Source organism: Pristis pectinata, chromosome 23 (genome assembly GCF_009764475.1).
Source record: "Pristis pectinata isolate sPriPec2 chromosome 23, sPriPec2.1.pri, whole genome shotgun sequence".
NCBI lineage: Eukaryota > Metazoa > Chordata > Chondrichthyes > Rhinopristiformes > Pristidae > Pristis > Pristis pectinata.
The window spans coordinates 1,230,073-1,248,209 of NC_067427.1; the positions used below are offsets into that span (position 1 = coordinate 1,230,073).

Genomic DNA, 18,137 nt, shown 5'->3' on the forward strand with positions numbered 1-18,137 from the left:
AAACCTTTGTTCACTCTGAGGGCGGTTCTGACCTGGTCCCACTGCCTGGAGAACCAGTGGAAACAGAGTCACCCCGAGCTTCTGACTGGGAACTGGACAGAGAGACAGGATCACTGGCAGGGTACTGGGGAAAGAGTAAGGGATCATGTTCCATTAGCAACTAACAGTGGGATGGAGTGCAGCCTTCTCTCCTGTAAAAATACCACATTCTGGACCTAAGGTCAGGAGACCATGAACTGTTGCATATCAAATGAATTGAAGGAAGACAGTTATTTAAAGTAATCGAGTTATAATTACAAACTACAGAACATTAGCTTAAAATTAGTAAGTCTCAAACAAGAACGGAAAGCTCATTATTGGATTTGGTAATTAAACACTCCTTTGGCACACTGGCTCCTGTGATACGAGGATGGTAGTGAGACAAATGGAAACTGTGCTGTGTGGTTTGAAATGTCTGATTCATGGTTTGAGCTCACCCTTTGTCCAATAGCAGCCTCCCTTCCCCTCACCCCCAGCCCAGACTCTTGCTCCTTCCTCTTTCCGAATTGCTGGGGCCACCTCAGTGGGTCTGTGGCTATGAGCTTCCCTGAGCATTTGTCTGTTCTTTTGAACATAGAACATTACAGCACAGTACAGGCCCTTTGGCCCACAATGTTGTGCCGACATTTTATCCTGCTCTAAGATTATCTAACCCTTCCCTCTCACATAGCCCCCCATTCCTCTATCATTCATGTGCCTATCTAAGAATCTCTTAAATGTCCCTAATGTATCTGCCCCCACAACCTCTGCCAGCAGTGCGTTCCATGCACCCACCATACTCTGTGCAAAAAAACTTACCTCTGACATCCCCCTTTATACCTTCCTCCAATCACCTTAAAATTATGTCCCCTCGAGTTAGCCATTGTCGCCCTGGGAAAAAGTCTCTGACTGCCCACTTGATCTATGCCTCTTATCATCTTGTACACCATGGGGGAACAATTTTTATCAAAAATTAGTGAGGGGAACGGTGCCAACACTGGGTACACAGTCCCATTGCCTGGTCTTACGCTGTCTACCTGTGAACGATGCCAACACTGGGTACACACTCTCACTGTCTGATCCTGCACTGTCTACCAGTGAGGGGAATGGTGCCAACACTGGGTGCACACTCTCACTGCCTGGTCCTGCATTTAACAATTACTCAAACTTGCCGAAATATCACTTTAAGCTGCCATCTGAAGCCCTTTCCCCACCTCTTTGCACTGTTTGGCCTACCTGACTCTGACAGCACAGCGCTGTACCCAGAACAATCCTGGCACTTCCTCACCTTTCCAAATCCCAATGCTTCAATCCTGCAAACATTCAAAAGGGAAATCCCGGCCCAGAAGAGGAAATTGGTTTTATCCTCATCCTGAGCAGGCAGTCTGCAAAGCCTCTGCTCTTACACACAAATTGTGCTTAAATTTAGCAGCTCGGCCCAAACTAATTGGCCCCACGAGTATCCCCACATTGTACCCTTCTGCCCTACTTCAGTAGAAAAATAAATTCTCAGCCCCACCCTCAATTGATTAGTGGAAGTAAACCTGACACTGCAGCTTCCAACAGAACAGGGCAACCTGCTTCTGTTTAAATGTTTCTATTGCGGGAAAAATCCATAACATTGTGCAGGAAGTGTTTACAATTTCACAATGAAACCATGAATAGCACAATCTCCCCAGATTACGTACCGCACTATTGATGTGGTTTGAAGGGATAAAACATTTTTTTATCGCCACAGTTCCAGTCTGTAAGCAGTCTGAGTGCCACAGCATGTGGCTGCATATTCTTAAACCATAGAGAGCTTACAGAACACAAAGTTTTATAAACCGTCTCAAACTAAACATTTACTAGCCCCGTCCTCACCCTCCAAAGCCTCAAACATGAAAAGCTGTGGTAAGATGGTGCCTGATCATGGGATGGTGAACCCACACTATGCTGTGGCCAATAAATACCCTGCACCCCGAGTTCCTGACCCAACATCATCCTTACAGTCCTCAAGACTTACATTTATGTAGCTCCTTCCCTCTCCCTTTCAGGACCTCTCAAAGCAACTACGGCCAATAGCAACAGGTGAGGAATAGTCACTGTAACAATGTAGGAAACACAGAGGCCGATCTCAACACAGCAACATCCCAACAACAAAGTGATTGTGACAAGACCATTTGCTTTTGATAATGTTGACTGAGAACCAAATGCTGATCGGGGCAGGAGACATCGTACTGAGTCCTCAGAATCTTCACCATGGACAGTAGAGGCTCCCAGGACCTCAGTTTAACAAAGGATCACAAAAATCAGAAGGCACTCAAGGAAGACTACAATGATCAGCATACAACCTTGATTGAAATATATTTAATCAAGCTTCTCCTTTCTGCAATGTCAATAAACAAGTTCCATTTTGTGAGGGTTCCACAAACCTCTCCCACCTCCCTGCTTTCATGGGCTCCATTCAATGTTTAGAAAAATCACCAATATTTGGCAACAATTCCCCTCCCTCAGTAAGGGCACAAAAGAAAAAGCTGCAAAGATTTCATGTGATGTTGGAGCTGAAAATGATGCTTCAGGTTCACTATCAGTCACCAGTGCACTGAGGTCACGCACGGAGGAGCAGCAAACCACGCCACATAGAACCTCTGCATCCTCACGTTGTTATCATCTACAAGGGGCATGTTTCAGTATTCCCAGATCAACACTGCAGCCGATAGTCAGAGTGTTCTCTGCATCCAACACCGCTGGCCAACTGGAAAGTGAGTTGCAACCTCAATGGAATTGCAATGTGAATGGGCAAGAAGGTAGATTCATAGGGAAAGTTTGCCAGACCCAAACCTACTGAGCTGAAGACCTTCTCTGTAGCTGTCACATTCTGACTTACAGTCATCTATACACTGACACAGAGTGTTGGTGGTTAACATGGCAGCAGTGAGTGTTGGTGAGAGGGTCAGCAGGACATTCAGTAAGTTTCCAGGCTCCGGTGATTAATGCAACTGTTGCACTGCGAAACAATGGCCCAAATCTGGTCGGGATGGTCTTATGCCCCACCGTGACTGGCCTGCACAGAATTTGCCTGCAGTTATAATGGACGGTTAATTCATGCTGTGCTTTCCTGAGAGGATAATGGACATCGACTGTCCTGGTTCCTGGTTGGCTGATGTAGTGGAAAGTCTTTATCACTTCAGGACCTTTCCGTCACTGATCTGTGTGTGACATGAATTGGACAGCCATCCCTCCATTTTTTAACAATACGATTGGCTTTATTTGTGTACAATGGGCAGAGTTGACATGATTTAGCCAAGTTTGGTGCCAATTCCTTGGCTTTGGGCTTCTCCAGCTTTGTAAGATGAGCCACAGGTTTAGGCCCAGGGATCCCACCACCCCATGCCAACAGATCTCACTCGAGCTTCCACCCTTGTCCTTGGGGTTGACTTACTGTGTGCAGGACAAGTCTGGCTTTGCCTGTGACAGTGCATTCAGGAACAATCTTATGGCAGGGTGCAGGCAACATTGTGTGCAATCTCAGCACGAGCTTCCATATTCTCCACCCACGTGGTGACAGTATTCACAGCTGATCAGAGAACAGCAGGACTCTCTGTGGGAGCATCAGGCTTCCAGTGCCTTCTGCTCAGCCCTGCCCAGCAACCTCTGAATCAGAAGTAGAATCAGGTTTATTATCACTGACTTCTGTTTTATGGCAGCAGTACAGTGCAGAGACATAAAATTACTATAAATTACTAAATAAATAAATGGTGCAAAAACAAAGGAGTAACGAGGTAGTGTTCATAGGTTCATGGACTGTTCAGAAATCGGATGGTGGGAGGAAGCTGTTCCTGAAACGCTGAATGTGGATCTTCAGGCTCCTGTATCTCTTCCTAACAAAAAGAGGGCATGTCCCGGATGGTGAGGGTCCTTAATGATGGATGCCGCCTTCCTGAGGCACCACCTCTTGACGATATCCTCGATGGTGGGGATGGTTGTGCCTGTGATGGAGCTGGCTGAGTCTACAACCCTCTGCAGCCTCTTTCGATCCTGCACACCAGGCAGTGATGCAACCAGTCAGAATGCTCTCCACCGTACAGTTGTAGAAATTTGCAAGAGTCTTTGGTGACAGACCAAATCTCCTCAAACTCCCAACAAAGTAAAGCCACTGGCGTGCCTTCTTTGTGATTGCAATAATATGTTGGGCCCAGGATAAATCCTCTGAGATGTTGATGCCCAGGAACTTAAAGCTGCTCATCCTTTCCACCACTGACCCCTCAATGAGGACTGGTGTGTGTTCTCGTGACATCAACCAGCTGATCTATCTCGTTCCTGTACGCCGCCTCATCGCCATCTGAGATTCTGCCAACAACAGTGGTGTCATCGGCGAATTTATAGATGCCATTTGGGCTGTGCCTAGCTACACAGTCATGAGTGTAGAGAGAATAGAGCAGTGGGCTAAGCACACATTCTTGAGGTGTGCCTGTGTTGATTGTCAGCGAGGAGATGTTACTACCGATCCACACTGACTGTGGTCTCCTGATAAGGAAGTCGAGGATCCAGTTGCAGAGGGAGGTACAGAGGCCCAAGTTTTGAAGCTTGTTGATTAATACTGTGGGGATGATGAGTTCAAGAGCAGAGAGGTAATGTTGCAGCTCTATAAGGTGCTGGTTAGACCATATCTGGAGTATTGTGTTCAGTTCTGGTCGCCACATTATAGGAAGGATGTGGAAGCTTTGGAGAGGGTACAGAGGAGATTTACAAGAATGCTGCCTGAATTGGAGAGCATGTCTTATGAGGAGAAGCTGAGCAAGTTAGGGCTTTTCTCCTTGGAGAGACACAGGATGAGACGAGACTTGATAGAGGTGTATAAGATTATGAGAGACATAGACAGAGTGGACAGTCAGCATCTTTTCCCCAGGGTGCTAATGGCCAATAATGGAGGTCACCCATTTAAGGTGCATGGAGGAAAGTTCAGGGGAGATGTCAGACATGGGTGGTTTTCGTTTTTACACAGAGAATGGTGGGTGCCTGGAACGCACTGCCGGGGGTGGTGGTAGCAGCAGCCAATACAATAGGGTCATTTAAGAGACTATTAGATAGGCACATGGAAGAAAGAAAAATAGAGGGTTATCGGAGGTGAAGTAGAGAGGGGGACAGATTGAATGGGGATGGTTATATAGGTCGGCACAACATTGTGGGCCGAAGGGCCTGTACTGTTCTGTGTTCTATGTTCTGCTTCTTCTGTTTAGCCTCAGGCCTGTACCTATGCCACCTTGGTGCAGTCTGCCTGTCCGAGGCTGAGGTGAACCAACTGACCGCAGGAGACACCTTCAGGCACCCATACAGGACAGCCTGCTGGCCTAGAACTGTTTCACAAACCTGGCCAGGTCCCTCTTGGGCTGAATATCCTGACTGATCCCAAAGTTCTCAGGTCTCTTCTCAAACAGAAGGTTCATGACCTTTTACACCTCATGCTTCTTGACATCAGAAGGGGCCGGGGCCACCTTCTTCCTCTTGGCTTTCCTCCCTTTCAGCATGACGGGGAAAAGAGAGAGCGAGCGAGAGAGAGAGAGTGCGAGAGAGCACGGGAGAGAGAGTGCGAGAGAGAGAGAGAGAGAGAAAAAGTGAGATAGAACAAATAAGAGAAAATACTACTGGCATTAGGAAAACACAACAACTGATCACCAGCAGCGACAGGGTTCAAACCAGAATGTCCTGCTCTGACCACACGGACCAGTGTACCTGTGGACCCTGCTCACACCGGTCTCAACTTCCTGCAAGATACAAGATACAACTACTTTCTCTCAATTTCCAGATCGAGCAGAAAAGGATGGGAACTATAATGGGCATGGTCCCTTCAATCAAACTCTTCATGAAACTGCACCAAACACAGCTTCCATTTCCTAAAACATCGCAACCAACCATCAGGAGGCTAAATCGCCTGAGAAATGATGAAACTGGAGACTTGTATACTTTTCTCATTGGCCAGATTCCCTCCACAAGGCATTGGTGTGTAGGGATTATCACAGGGAAGAATACTGTGGAAAACAAAACTGCGGTAGTACAACACAGAAATGTAGACCAAATGAGTAGGTGCCAACTTTAGGATTGATGCCAGAAGCATCTTCATGCAGTAATCACTTCCAGCACTTGGATACCTGTACAGAGAGCTCTGGGAAAGAGTTCCTGAAGAAACGATCAGTTCCAACTCCTGTGGGAGGGTGGAGTTATTCAGAAGGATGAATTATGATGGCTGTTTGAGTATCACCACTCCACAATCAGTTGGCACAGAGCACAGGCAAACCCACACATGAGTGAACACACTCCTGAATGATTAGCATTACAAGAAACCTCAGAGGGCGTGATCAAGTGATACAGACTAGCTGGGCCAAAGCTCCAGAGAAACTTGGGAGAAATGGGAGGCATTTAAAAATAGTCACTTGTAAATTTGGGGAAAATGCACACTATTTGGTGGAGTCGCTCAAACCTTCCTCTCCTTTCAGTTACTCCCAGCTGGACATGATGTGTGCCTGGCGATTGCTGTCGATGCACTGGGCTCATTTGCAGGCTTATCCCGAGAGAGTAAGCACATTGCTGAATGGGACTTGATACGTGGAGATGCACCCTCCAGCAAAGAAGGAATGTATTCATTCCTAGCACAATCCACCACTTATAAATAGAATGCACAATAAGGAAGCATTTCACACTGTCCCATCATTTTACAAGCTCCAAGCAAGGAGCACACAATATTCCTGAAAATACTCAATAAACATCCACTCAAAACTCGGCTGAGACTTGGAATCATTTACCCAGTCCGAATTCCCTGCCAAGTATTCAGACATGGAAGCTTTGCATTTCACAGTCAATATCTCTCTGTCTCTGTATGAATAATTTGCTAACTTTGCTCAAAAGGGGACATTTTGTTTGTATTTAACTCAGCTGGTGGGTTTGGGGTTGGGACGGTGGCTGTTCTGATCTGCAGGTTCTGGCCATCACTGTGGGTGGAGGGGTGGAGGTGTGTAAGTGGCTCACTCCGACACCCCGTATCCAGGTGATGTTCTGCACAAGCAGCAGGTGCAATGTGACTGGGGAGCAGTTCCAAGTCTTCTTACAACCTAATCCTGTCTGTGGACGCCAGTAAATCCCTGTCAAGTCCTGAGAGTCCCAGATGTGGGAGATAGAGTAGATAGTTGGTATCTTTTTCCCAGGATTGAAATGTCTAGTACAACGGGCATGCATTTAAGGTGAGAGGGGGCAAGTACAAAGGAGATGTGTGGGGCACAGAGAGTGGTGGGCGCCTGGAATGCACTGCCAGGCAGAGGCAAGTAACATGGAGCATTTAAGAGACTCTTAGGCAAATGAATATGCAGAGAAGGGCGGGCTATGGTCAATGTGCAGGGAAGAGGGATTAGATTCATTAGGAGTCATTGGTTTAATTAGTTTGGCACAACATGGTGGGCCGAAAGGCCTGTCCTGTGCTGTACTGTTCTGTGTTCTATGAGCAGTCACATTATACAACCACCCAGGGTGGTTCACACTCTTAACCAGCCTAGTGTGCTGCTGTAATCAGAATCCTCGCTATTCAGAGAGATGAATTCTCGAGGTACGGTGAGGTGGAGTGGGGTGAGGGTAACTGTCCTTGATGTCAAAGCAGCATTTGACTGAGAGGGGCAGCAGGGCACCTGGTTAAACTGAAGTCAACAGGCCTGAAGGGGCAAACACTGGAGTGGTAGGAGTCCTTCCTCACACAATGGATGATGACTGTGGTTGATCAACCATCTTATTGCAGGAGATCACTGGGGACTTCCTCAGGGCAGTCTCCTCAGCCCAGCCACTTTCATTAATGACCTTCCCTGCATCAAGGTCAGAGTGGGGACTTTCATTGATTATTGCACAATGTTCAATTCTTTTTCACATCTCCTCAGCAACTGAAACAGCTCTCGTCTGCGTGAAGCAAGACCCAGACGACACTCAGATGTGGGCTTACCAGTAATATTAGCTCCAAAAGTGCCAAGCCATGGCCATCTCCCTGCCTTCTACCCTTGTCATTCAACAGCACCCTCCTCCTAAGGCGTCACATTGACCAGAAGCTCATCTGCACGGGCCATAGAACACTGGTTCTAAAGGAGCAGGTCAAAGGTTGGGTAACCCATGATGCGACTCTCATCTACTCAAAATCTTTCCGTCATCTCCAAGGCACAGATCAGCAGGGAACTAGAAGCTGGGGAATTTAAAGTCAAGTAATTAGTCATCACAGAGCTGGATTCTTTTTAAAGCCAGTTCCAGTGACCAGGAAACTACAAGGCTGATGAAAAAGCCAATCTGGTTCACTAACGTCCTTCAAGGAAGGGAATCTGCTGTCCTTACTTAGTTTGGCTCATATGTGACTCCAGACTATCCAGGCTGAATCTTAACCACCTCCTTGGTACCAGGATAATCAGGGAGAGACAACAAACTCCAGAATTCCTGGTGGTGACCACACCTGTGCTGGAAAACTGCTTCCTCTTCGCCAAAGTGGAGACTTTACCAGTAACAGGCATAACCAGTCTTTGGTTTGTCGTAATGAACTCCACTGACTGAGTTCTTCACCAGAGCCCTGCTCAGACCTGGCTCCATTGGAAGATACACATCCAAAGCCCATTCACCTCTCAGGCAGGGCATGGCACACAGAAACACAGCAGAGACTGTGTAATCACGGTACATACACAGTCGACTTGAGCCAAGAAATGCACCTACCACCTTGTCAGCATTCAGAGCTAAATCATGTATGGTAACTATTTTAAACAACATTTTCAGGTTCCTGATAAAATTACTTGTTCATCAGATAAAAGTAATTAATTAAAGGCCTGAAATAATCAGAGAAATGACATAAATGGAATAAACTTCCAGTGCTTCAACTAATCAGATTTATGAAATGATCCAAGAACATGGTTTTCTTCACTAAATGTTGCAACCCAACCGCTCCCCCACTTCCATCCCACTGCCCTCCTCATCCCCATTTTCCCCTCCATCAGCTCCCTCCACACCCCTCTCCCTCCCCCCTCCTCCACCCTGCCCAAGGCACCAATCCTGGCCCTACCCCACCTGTCTCCACCAGAGGCCAGTGTGTCCAGCAGCACTTGCCACAGAAAATCTTTTCCAAATGATTCCAGTCAACAAATATTTAATGACCTCAAATGTCCTCGTCCAGCAGCTGTATAAACGGAACTCTTTGAATAACTCGCGGGAGGCTGCAGTAACCATCGGTGTCGCCTTGGGGTGGGACTCCTACACTGGAGCAGGGATGGTAGAGCTCTTTCGCCCTGCCTGTCACCTCCGCAGCAAACCAGGTCCACAGCTCATTCCGCCCCTCCTCTGCAGAGGACCCACGGAGCCAGGAAACAGTGCCCGGAGTGTGCTGGCTGTGGATAACACTCAGGCTTCAGGTTTAAACAGGTGTGTGGCAGATCGAGGCTGAGCTGATTGACTTCATGGAACAGGTGGAGAGTGGTGAGGAGGGTGAGGCAAGTGATGCATGTTGAGTGGTGAGGGTGATGCTGTTAATCCAACACCTCCATCCTTCACCTCCCTCATATGATTATAATGCTCTTGTCCAACACTTGGAGAACATCAGACTGCCCCTTCCCAGGAGATATCCGGACCAGGTATTCCCAAGACCCGTACCTTTATGGAATCAGTTAGGGAAAGATCACGGAACTCTGCGGGAAAGTTTCAGTAAAAGTTCTTGCATGGTGATGTTCACTCACACCTGGGGTCGATCACTCACACCTGGGGTGTCCGGTGTCATTCGCTCACACCTGGGGTGTCCGGTGATTGGAGTTTAGACTTTAATTTGACCACAAGGCCAAAAAGGAATTGCAGGCTTTCTGAGGCGAAGTATCTGTGCAGACTCCAGTGTAGACACGAGGGGGAGGGGGAGGGGGAGGGGGAGGGGCTCAGCAGAAGGAGGAAATACTGCAGTTGTTACTTAAGCTACAATTCAGACCTTCTTATTCCGCTACTTGTGCTCACCACACCGAGTGACAAACAGGCAGTGAAAACAACAGTGACATATTGTGACCGATCACAGTGGTTGCAGTCTTGGAGCTGCCGACTGCCCGCCTCACCTGAATCTCTCACAACAAAGGACCACCCTCCCGTCAACCCTCCTACATCTCCTGGGTAGTTAAAGTGCTGCGTCTGCGTCTGAATCCACTGGTTGAAAGAGTTAAGAACGGCATTTATGCAACAGCAGGTAATAACACACGTCTGCCTACAGTTCATGGAAAGCATAGAGACAACAAAGTTTGGTTAATCTCTTCCTGATGACAGCAATTCTGAAACACACCTTGACCTCTGCCCTTCCAACATGTCCAGGAGTGGCCAAGTGAAGGGTCTGGACCAAGGCAGCTGGTGAAATCCACTTGGGTTCCTTTTATACCTGGGGACCTGATGTTTGGAAAGGCTGTAAAATTGCAGTGGGTAGTGTGGGGCTCCGCGTGCCATGGTGATGAATTTTATTGCCAGTGTAGTCAATGCTTGCAGGGGGTTCGGTGGTCCTCAGTGTGTGAATGCCTTCACTGTGGCACTGGGCTGACGCCTATCAGTCCAAGTGCTCCGTGAGCATTAGCTGGGAAGTTTCACTCCTCGGTTTTACTTAGGGTGAGAGGGGAAAGATTTAAAAGGGCCCTGAGGGGCAACTTCTTCTACGCAGAGGGTGGTGAGTGTGTGGAACGAGCTGCCAGAGGAAGTGGGTGAGGCTGGTACAACAGGATCATTTAAGAAGCACTTGGACAGGTACATGGAGGGGCGGGGTTGGAAGGATATGGGCTGAACGCAGGAAATTGGGACCAGCTGGGTGAGCACCATGGTCGGCGTGGACTGGTTGGGCCGAAGGGCCTGTATCCGTGCTGTATTTCTCCGAGTCTACGTCTATGGTTAGCCGGCCACATGGGCCTTGCCTGCGGATCTCACCAGCTGATTTACAGAAAGAAAACAAAAATCTTTACTGCATCAGGTCTTGTATTTTGACTTTTTCCTTTGACAGTTACTCTAGTTTTGCATTCTGTTTTGTTCAGACAGCTCTGCTGAAGGCCCTGCCCAGCTCCCCAGCTGACGTTAGCTGCAACTTTTGTGGGTTTGGACTAGTCGGTCAATGGGCGATTTGCCACGACTGGTGCAAAGGCTGGTGCAGCGAGCCCACTAACACTGGCGGAGGGATCACCTCCCGCAGCATCAGTGATACACTTCCACTGATTCGGTTCCGGCAGGAAGCAACTTAGCAGACCATTCCTTCTACTCAAAAACAAAAGGCTCCACTGTGAACCGTGTGACTATTATTTACTGTGATTCCATTGCATGAAATCTGTGTGTGTGGCTCATGGTGACCTGGTGAATGCAGGATGGTGATGGTGATATTGCAGAACACGCCACACGTTATTCTGTTTCCAGGTCAACTCCTTTAAGTTGTCCAGTCCCCTCGAGGCAAAAACCCTTAAATCAAGGCAGCATGCAGATCAGCAGATGTTTGTGAATTCCTCAAGTTAGAAGAAGCCATCATTTACAGATACAATCTCCCTCAATTCTGCCAATGCAGCTGAAGAAATACACATTTTAAAATGATACCTGTAATATTTCCCACACAGTTGCAATGCTGTGCTCCTTTTAAGATGTAAATTTCAGTTTAAAATCCAATCCAATTATGCACTGACCGCTTTTAGAAAATTTATTAGGTCTCAGGATTGCTTTATTTATTTATCTTGGCAGCATTTGTTCAGAGATTGGGAGAGTCAGGAGCAGAACTTTGAAATAATAAGTCCCCCACTTTACTCATGAATGAGCATTTTCCTTTCCAGTGCCATTTCCTGTGTTCAGATCAGACATAGAACATAGAACAATTACAGCACAATTCAGGCCCTTCAGCCCACAAAGCTGTGCCAAACATGTCCCTACCCTAGAAATTACTAGGCTTACCCATAGCCCTCTATTTTACTCAGCTCCATATACCGATCTAACAGTCTCTTAAAAGACCCTATAATATCCGCCTGCACCACCGTTTCCGGCAGCCCATTCCACACACTCACCACTCTCTGAGTAAAACACTTGCCCCTGACATCTCCTCTATATCTACTCCCCAGCATGGGGAGGGAAAAGCCAAAAGCATCCTCCTTGACTAGTTTGGTGCGACCAGGCTATTACACCTGAAAATGCAGAGCAAAGGCAGACCTAGAGTTGGCAGGATTACTGTCGAAAGCGAGAATCACCCAGCTCCAACCTCAGCACAGAATCATTCCCACAGCCACACCTGGCACTCAGCATGGAAGAGGGAGCTAGAAGCAGCCAGCAACCTCAGCCCAGATGGGACTCTATCACTGTCAGGGCCTATGCAATGCAGAGCTGTCAGGGACACTGGAACTGGGTGCAGAAATGATTCACAAGGATGTTACCGGGACTGGAGGGCTTGAGTTATAAGGAGAGGCTGGACAGGCTGGGACTGTTTTCCCTGGAGCGAAGGAGGCCGAGGGGTGACCTTAGAGGTTTATAAAATCACGAGGTGCGTAGATAAGGTGAATGGGCAGTCTTTTTCCCCAAGGCAGGAAAGTCCAAAACTAGAGGGCATAGGTTTAAGGTGAAAGGGGAAAGATTTAAAAGGGACCTGAGGAACCACTTTTTCCACACAGAGGGTGGTGGGTGTGTGGAATGAGCTGCCAGAGGAAGTGGTCAAGGCAGGTACATGAACAATATTTGGAAGACACTTGCACAGATATGTGGATAGGAAAGGTTCAGAGGGATATGGGCCAAACGCCAGCAAATGCCATTAGCTCAGGTAGGCAACTTGGTCGGCAGGGATGAGTTGGGCCGAAGGGCCTGTTTCTGTGTAGTACGACTCTGACTCTACAACTGCCAAACCTCGCCGGCAGATCGCATGTTTACTTCCCCCATCGGGACGTCACCTGATGGTTGGACACTCAGGATCAGCCAATGGGAAAACAGCAAATCCCGTCAGGCAGTTGGCACCCAGTCCAGGGGTCAAAGGGCATGGAACATGGCAGCCCAAAGGCCAAGGAGCTCTCAGCACGCACAGACAAGATAGGCCGAATGGCTCATTCTCCATTGCAAATTGCTTATGATGCAGAAGGGAGAAGCTGACTAGGACAGCGTTCCTGAGTCACGGTGATGTGTAGCTTGGAGAGGATGTGGCACTGGCTGGGGACAGCATCCCCCTGCCCTCCCCAACACCACCTGGCTGGGCAGTCCCACCACCCTCCACCCTCCACCCGGCTGGATAACTCCCCCCCCCCCCCCAACCCCACCACAGCGCCTGGTCTGGGCAGCAAGGTGAAGGCCACTCGGCCCCTCGAGCCTGCTCATGGTTCTGTAACCTCCTGGCCACCCACAGTAACCTGTCACACAATTGTTCATCAATAATCTGCCTTAAAAACATTCAAGGATTCTGCTTTTACTGCCCTCTGAGGAAGAGAGTTCCAAAGATTCACAGCCCAACTGGGCAAATACTCCAGGAACGGTCAAACCTGTGTTTAGTAAAGGGTCATCGTGAATTCTTTGCTTCTGTGCAGTAGTAACAGGGAATGTTACAAGATGGTTGCAAAAGGGTTAATATCTTAAATATCTGTCATAACTAAAAGATCTCCAACGCCCTATTGAACAGATTGTATAACCTACGGGTAAAAAGACAAGATTATGAACTTTATGGCCTTTAAATGATATAGTGTTTAAAAAAAATGAAAAAAGTGTCTCAGTAAAGGTCATAACTTCTTATGGAACAGGGAACAGTCGAGCACAGGAACAGGCCCTTCAGCCCACCATATCTGTGCTATGATGCTGATCCGACTGATCCCATCTGCCTGCACCTGGTCTGTCCCTCCATTCCCTGCCCAGTCACGTCTCTGTTTCAATATCTTTTGCACGTTGCTCATGTTAGTATGCATTAGGAACAGCAGCAAGTTGCCCCTGGATCCTGCCCCACTACTTAATGAGATCACAGCTGATCTGATTGTAACCTCAACTCTGCATTCTCATCAACCCCAATAATCTTTCACCCCCTCCCTTATCAAGAATCTCTGTCTCTGTCTTAAAAATATTCAGACTGTTTCCACTGCTCTTTGAGAGTTCCAAAGACTCACAACCTCTGTGAGAAAAGTTGTCTCAGTGAAACAACAGTTCCGACTGCTAATCCAGTGATGTTCATTAACTTGATTGGAGACTTAAATCTTTAAGCAGGGTCTACAAACCCAAATTACAGGACTGCTAACTTACCCCATCTTACCCGAGTCACTCGCATCTTGTGGAGCTCTCCACTCTCATACAGCAACTCACAAATTAAACAAAGATTACAAAGCAAAATGCAACTGGGTTTATTTCCACAGCTGGACTGCACAGATGTTTCTAGATTTCATGCATCATCACTGAATAATAAGGAGTAGTGCCTCAACCATAAGTGACTCATGGAGTATCAGGATTAGTTATATTTAGTTTGCTTAGGTTAATAGTTCAGCATTATGCAAAAGCCTTATGTGAAATAACCATATTTCCTGTTTCTCATATGGTATCACTGCTTGATTTTAAATGTTAAAGTCAGGCATATTGTTGTAACGGTTGTGAAATAACTCAACTTGCTCATTTTTGTGGCTTTCAAGTAAATGAGGCTGCACACAGGTAGTAACAAGAACATCTCAAAATGGAAGAGCACGTGGTTCTGTTCAGTGAGAGTGCAGAGGTTAGAGTTCAGATCCTCAAACTCTAAAACTAATAAAGATTGAGATGATGGCTGTGCAGTTGTTTAGAACTGAGCTACAGCTTTAAGGAGTGTATGACTGTTGCTACTGACACAAGGTTTTTGAATGAATATCGTTTGTTCTTGTTAGAGAGCAGAGATGAAGCAAGTAACAACCACAACACTACCACAGCAAGCAGACCACACAACTGAAGTATTTGACTTCCAGCCACCAAAATAATTATCTGCACAGGAAACAGCCAAATGGCACAGTTGCATCGGCCGGTGTGAGGAGTCACCACTGTTTCACCTGGCATTGGGAACTCAGTGCAGCCCAGTCACTGAATGGACATCTGGATGTAGCTCCAGCTTTGATCTTCTCCCCAAAGGAAGGACATTCTCTTGCTACCAGGTGTGCAACCACGCCTGATTTCTGAGAGGTAGGATTTGGTGTACGAGGACTAAGTGAGCCTTTCTCGATCTGGATCACAGAATGAGGAGAGGGGATCCTTTTGCAACATGAAATAATGAAGGGGATTTGACAGGGTGATGGAACGGGGCAGTTTGCCCACCCAAGCCAGAAAGCCCAGAAGCAGGGGACACAGCTGCAGGATAGGAGGTTGGCCATTCTGGACTGAGATGAGGAGACTTTCAGCTGGGGGCCATGAACCTTTGGGTCTCTCCCCCACAGGGATGTGGATTGAGTGTAATCATTCCCAAGATCCACAGACTGCTGGCACTGGCAGTTGAGGATTATGGAGACCAGGTAGAAAAGCTATGAGGGGCTGAATGGCCTTCTCCTGTTCCCATTCCTTATGTTTTTATGCTTCTGTGCATGGAGGGGACATTACACACAGCCCTGTAGCAGCAGTAATTGTACTGCAGAAAACTAACTGTTGTAAAGTACACTACAATCTCCCCGAGAAGTGATATCCATTACAAGCCTTCCTCTTATAATACCAAGAAATGGATAAGCAGCGACTGATGTACTTCATCAGGACTAAACGTATATGTATGACAACATGCGTATAAATATATAAATCCTCGAGGAATGTGCAAGCACATGTAAAACTGAAGTGCCAGACACAGAAAGTGAGCACCCACATACTCAGCTCTGCAAAACAAAGTGAACGCACTCAGTGAGAGTAAATGGCAGATTGGCAGTGAATACCTGAGGCACAGGAACAGCCAATGATTAGACAGGAAGTTTTATCTGCTCTCAAAGAGCAGGTTGATCTGAATATAAAATATAACAAGCTCGAAGATGCCCTGGACTGATCCTTGGTTGATGAATATTCATGTGGGGAAATCTGTCACTTTCAGATTGCTAGCGGTTTTCACAACCAATATCTGATTTTCAGCATTCAAGGGCCAGCTTTGTGATGAGAATTGAAACTGAATGGAAAGAGAATAAATCAATATTTAATGAACATAAAGCCAAAGTAACATGGTTTGTCCCAGTGCAAGTTATCTCTTGGCTGGCTATCCATTGCAACAATGGAAGGAGCTGTGTATATGTTAGTCCGTCTCCAGGGAAACATCAATCCACAAACTCTCCACAGCCAGCCTGCGTGGGTGCCTCGTTATAGAATTCAGTGACAAAGCTACATACTGTAGCCGTGCAGGAATCTTCAGAACTTGTTAGCTTTAAATATAAATATTGGACAATTCAACCTCTGCAGCTTGGAGAGAGACGTAACTGAAGGCACCCTTGACAGTAGAGTGCCTGTCCAGAGTCAGCAGCACGTCCCCAGCCGACAATCCTCCCTCCCCCTCTTGGCCCTCCTTTGAACTGAAATACCCCCCCAGTTCCAAAATCTCCAGACCAGTAAAGCTCGAGTGGAGTGGATCCTGTCGAGTGCAAAGTACCTAACTGAAACAAGGCACACAAAACCTGAGCTCACAGCAGCAGTCTCACAGGAGTGTAGGCTGACCCTTCAGTGCAGCACTGAGGGAGCTCCGCACAGCGAGGGGGGGGGGCAACGAGGAGGGAGCTCCGCACAGCGAGGGGGGGGGGGGCAACGAGGAGGGAGCTCCGCACAGCGAGGGGGGGGGCAACAAGGAGGGAGCTCCATGAAAGTTTAGGCCCTCTGGAGATGCCGAGAGATTTTGGTGTCCTGGTGCAAAAATCACAAGGGCAAGAAAGCAGGAAGAGAAAGTGGAGCACGGCTTTGCTAGAAAGACGTGGTACTGCTGTACTGAGCTGTGGTCAGAGCCCAGCTGGAGACGTACGCTCAGTCCTGGGACCAGGCTCGGGAAGGAGAGACTGCAGCAGGACACCCTTGGCAGGAAAGTACACAATACTGGGGCTGAAAGGGTTAAGGTTTAGAGCCTGTGGCATTCAGCACTTAAGAAACTTAAAGGGGGGTCTGACTGAGGTAATTAGGATGATTAAAGTAATTGACTGGACACATGGAGTGAACTTATTTCCTCTTCTGAAGGTTTCAGAAGAAGGGGGCAGTTTTGAATTCTCCCCAGAAACACTAGGATGCTGAGATTCAACTGGAAATGTCAAACTGAGACCAATGGACTTTTATTAGGCTGGAGATTACAGGTTACAGAGCTCAGTGTGTAGAGCAGCAGTGATATACACAGCCATTATTCAAATAACAGACAGAACAGGCTTGGGGGAATGAATGCCCTCCTCCTGTTCCTATCATCTTGTAACCACTACAAATCCACGTAGTGATATGACAGAAGTTTAACTGCACTGATCCACATGCCCTTGTTGATACATTATAGGGTAAGGTAGTTTGTGTCCATAATTTGTTTCTACAGGTGTTAACATCAGCAATTGGACTGAGTTTACAACTCAGTGGTTATTTTTGCAAGGCTCCTGCAGGACTCCTGGGCATCTTTCTCCAGAAATCTGCATTGTAAATAAATATGCAGAATGTTCGTGCTTTAGATTGTGGTGATTCATAAACAACAAGGCTTTCCTGAAAGTAGCAGGGGGTGAGAAATGCCCCAGGATCTCAATTATCATAAACTAGGAACCAAATCACACCACAAGGTTTCATTGGCAGTCTGCTTTTGATCCAATACCATAATCGGTGCTCTGGAATGAATTTTTGCCACATAAACTAGGAAATATGTTTCATAAATGCATGAAAATTCTACGATAGGAGGCCATCTGGCCTACTGAGTGTGCACCAGCTTCCTGCAGTCCCATTTCTCTGCTCTGCTATCCATACAAAGTTGCCAATAGTGGGAAACTGGAAGATTGAGAAAACTTTAAGCAGCAGTAAAGAACCAATAAGCAAGCAATAAGGAAAGGGAAGATAGATTATGGAAGTAAACTAGCACAAAATATAAAAACAGATAGTACAAGTTTTTAATAATTCTATAAAGTGGAAAAGGGTGGCTAAAGTGAACGTAGGTCCCTTGGAAGATGAGAAGGAGGAATTAATATTGGATAATGTGGAAATGGCTG

General features: G+C 47.1%; 1 protein-coding gene and 1 pseudogene across 1 annotated transcript in view; both read right to left on the reverse strand.

The window, feature by feature from the left end:
• The window catches only part of LOC127582148 (multiple epidermal growth factor-like domains protein 9), a 199,302-nt gene that overhangs the window by 139,090 nt on the left and 42,075 nt on the right, over window positions 1–18,137 (reverse strand). The gene's annotated exons all lie outside the window — the stretch shown is intronic.
• Window positions 3,188–5,528, reverse strand: LOC127582115 (60S ribosomal protein L7a-like; annotated as a pseudogene).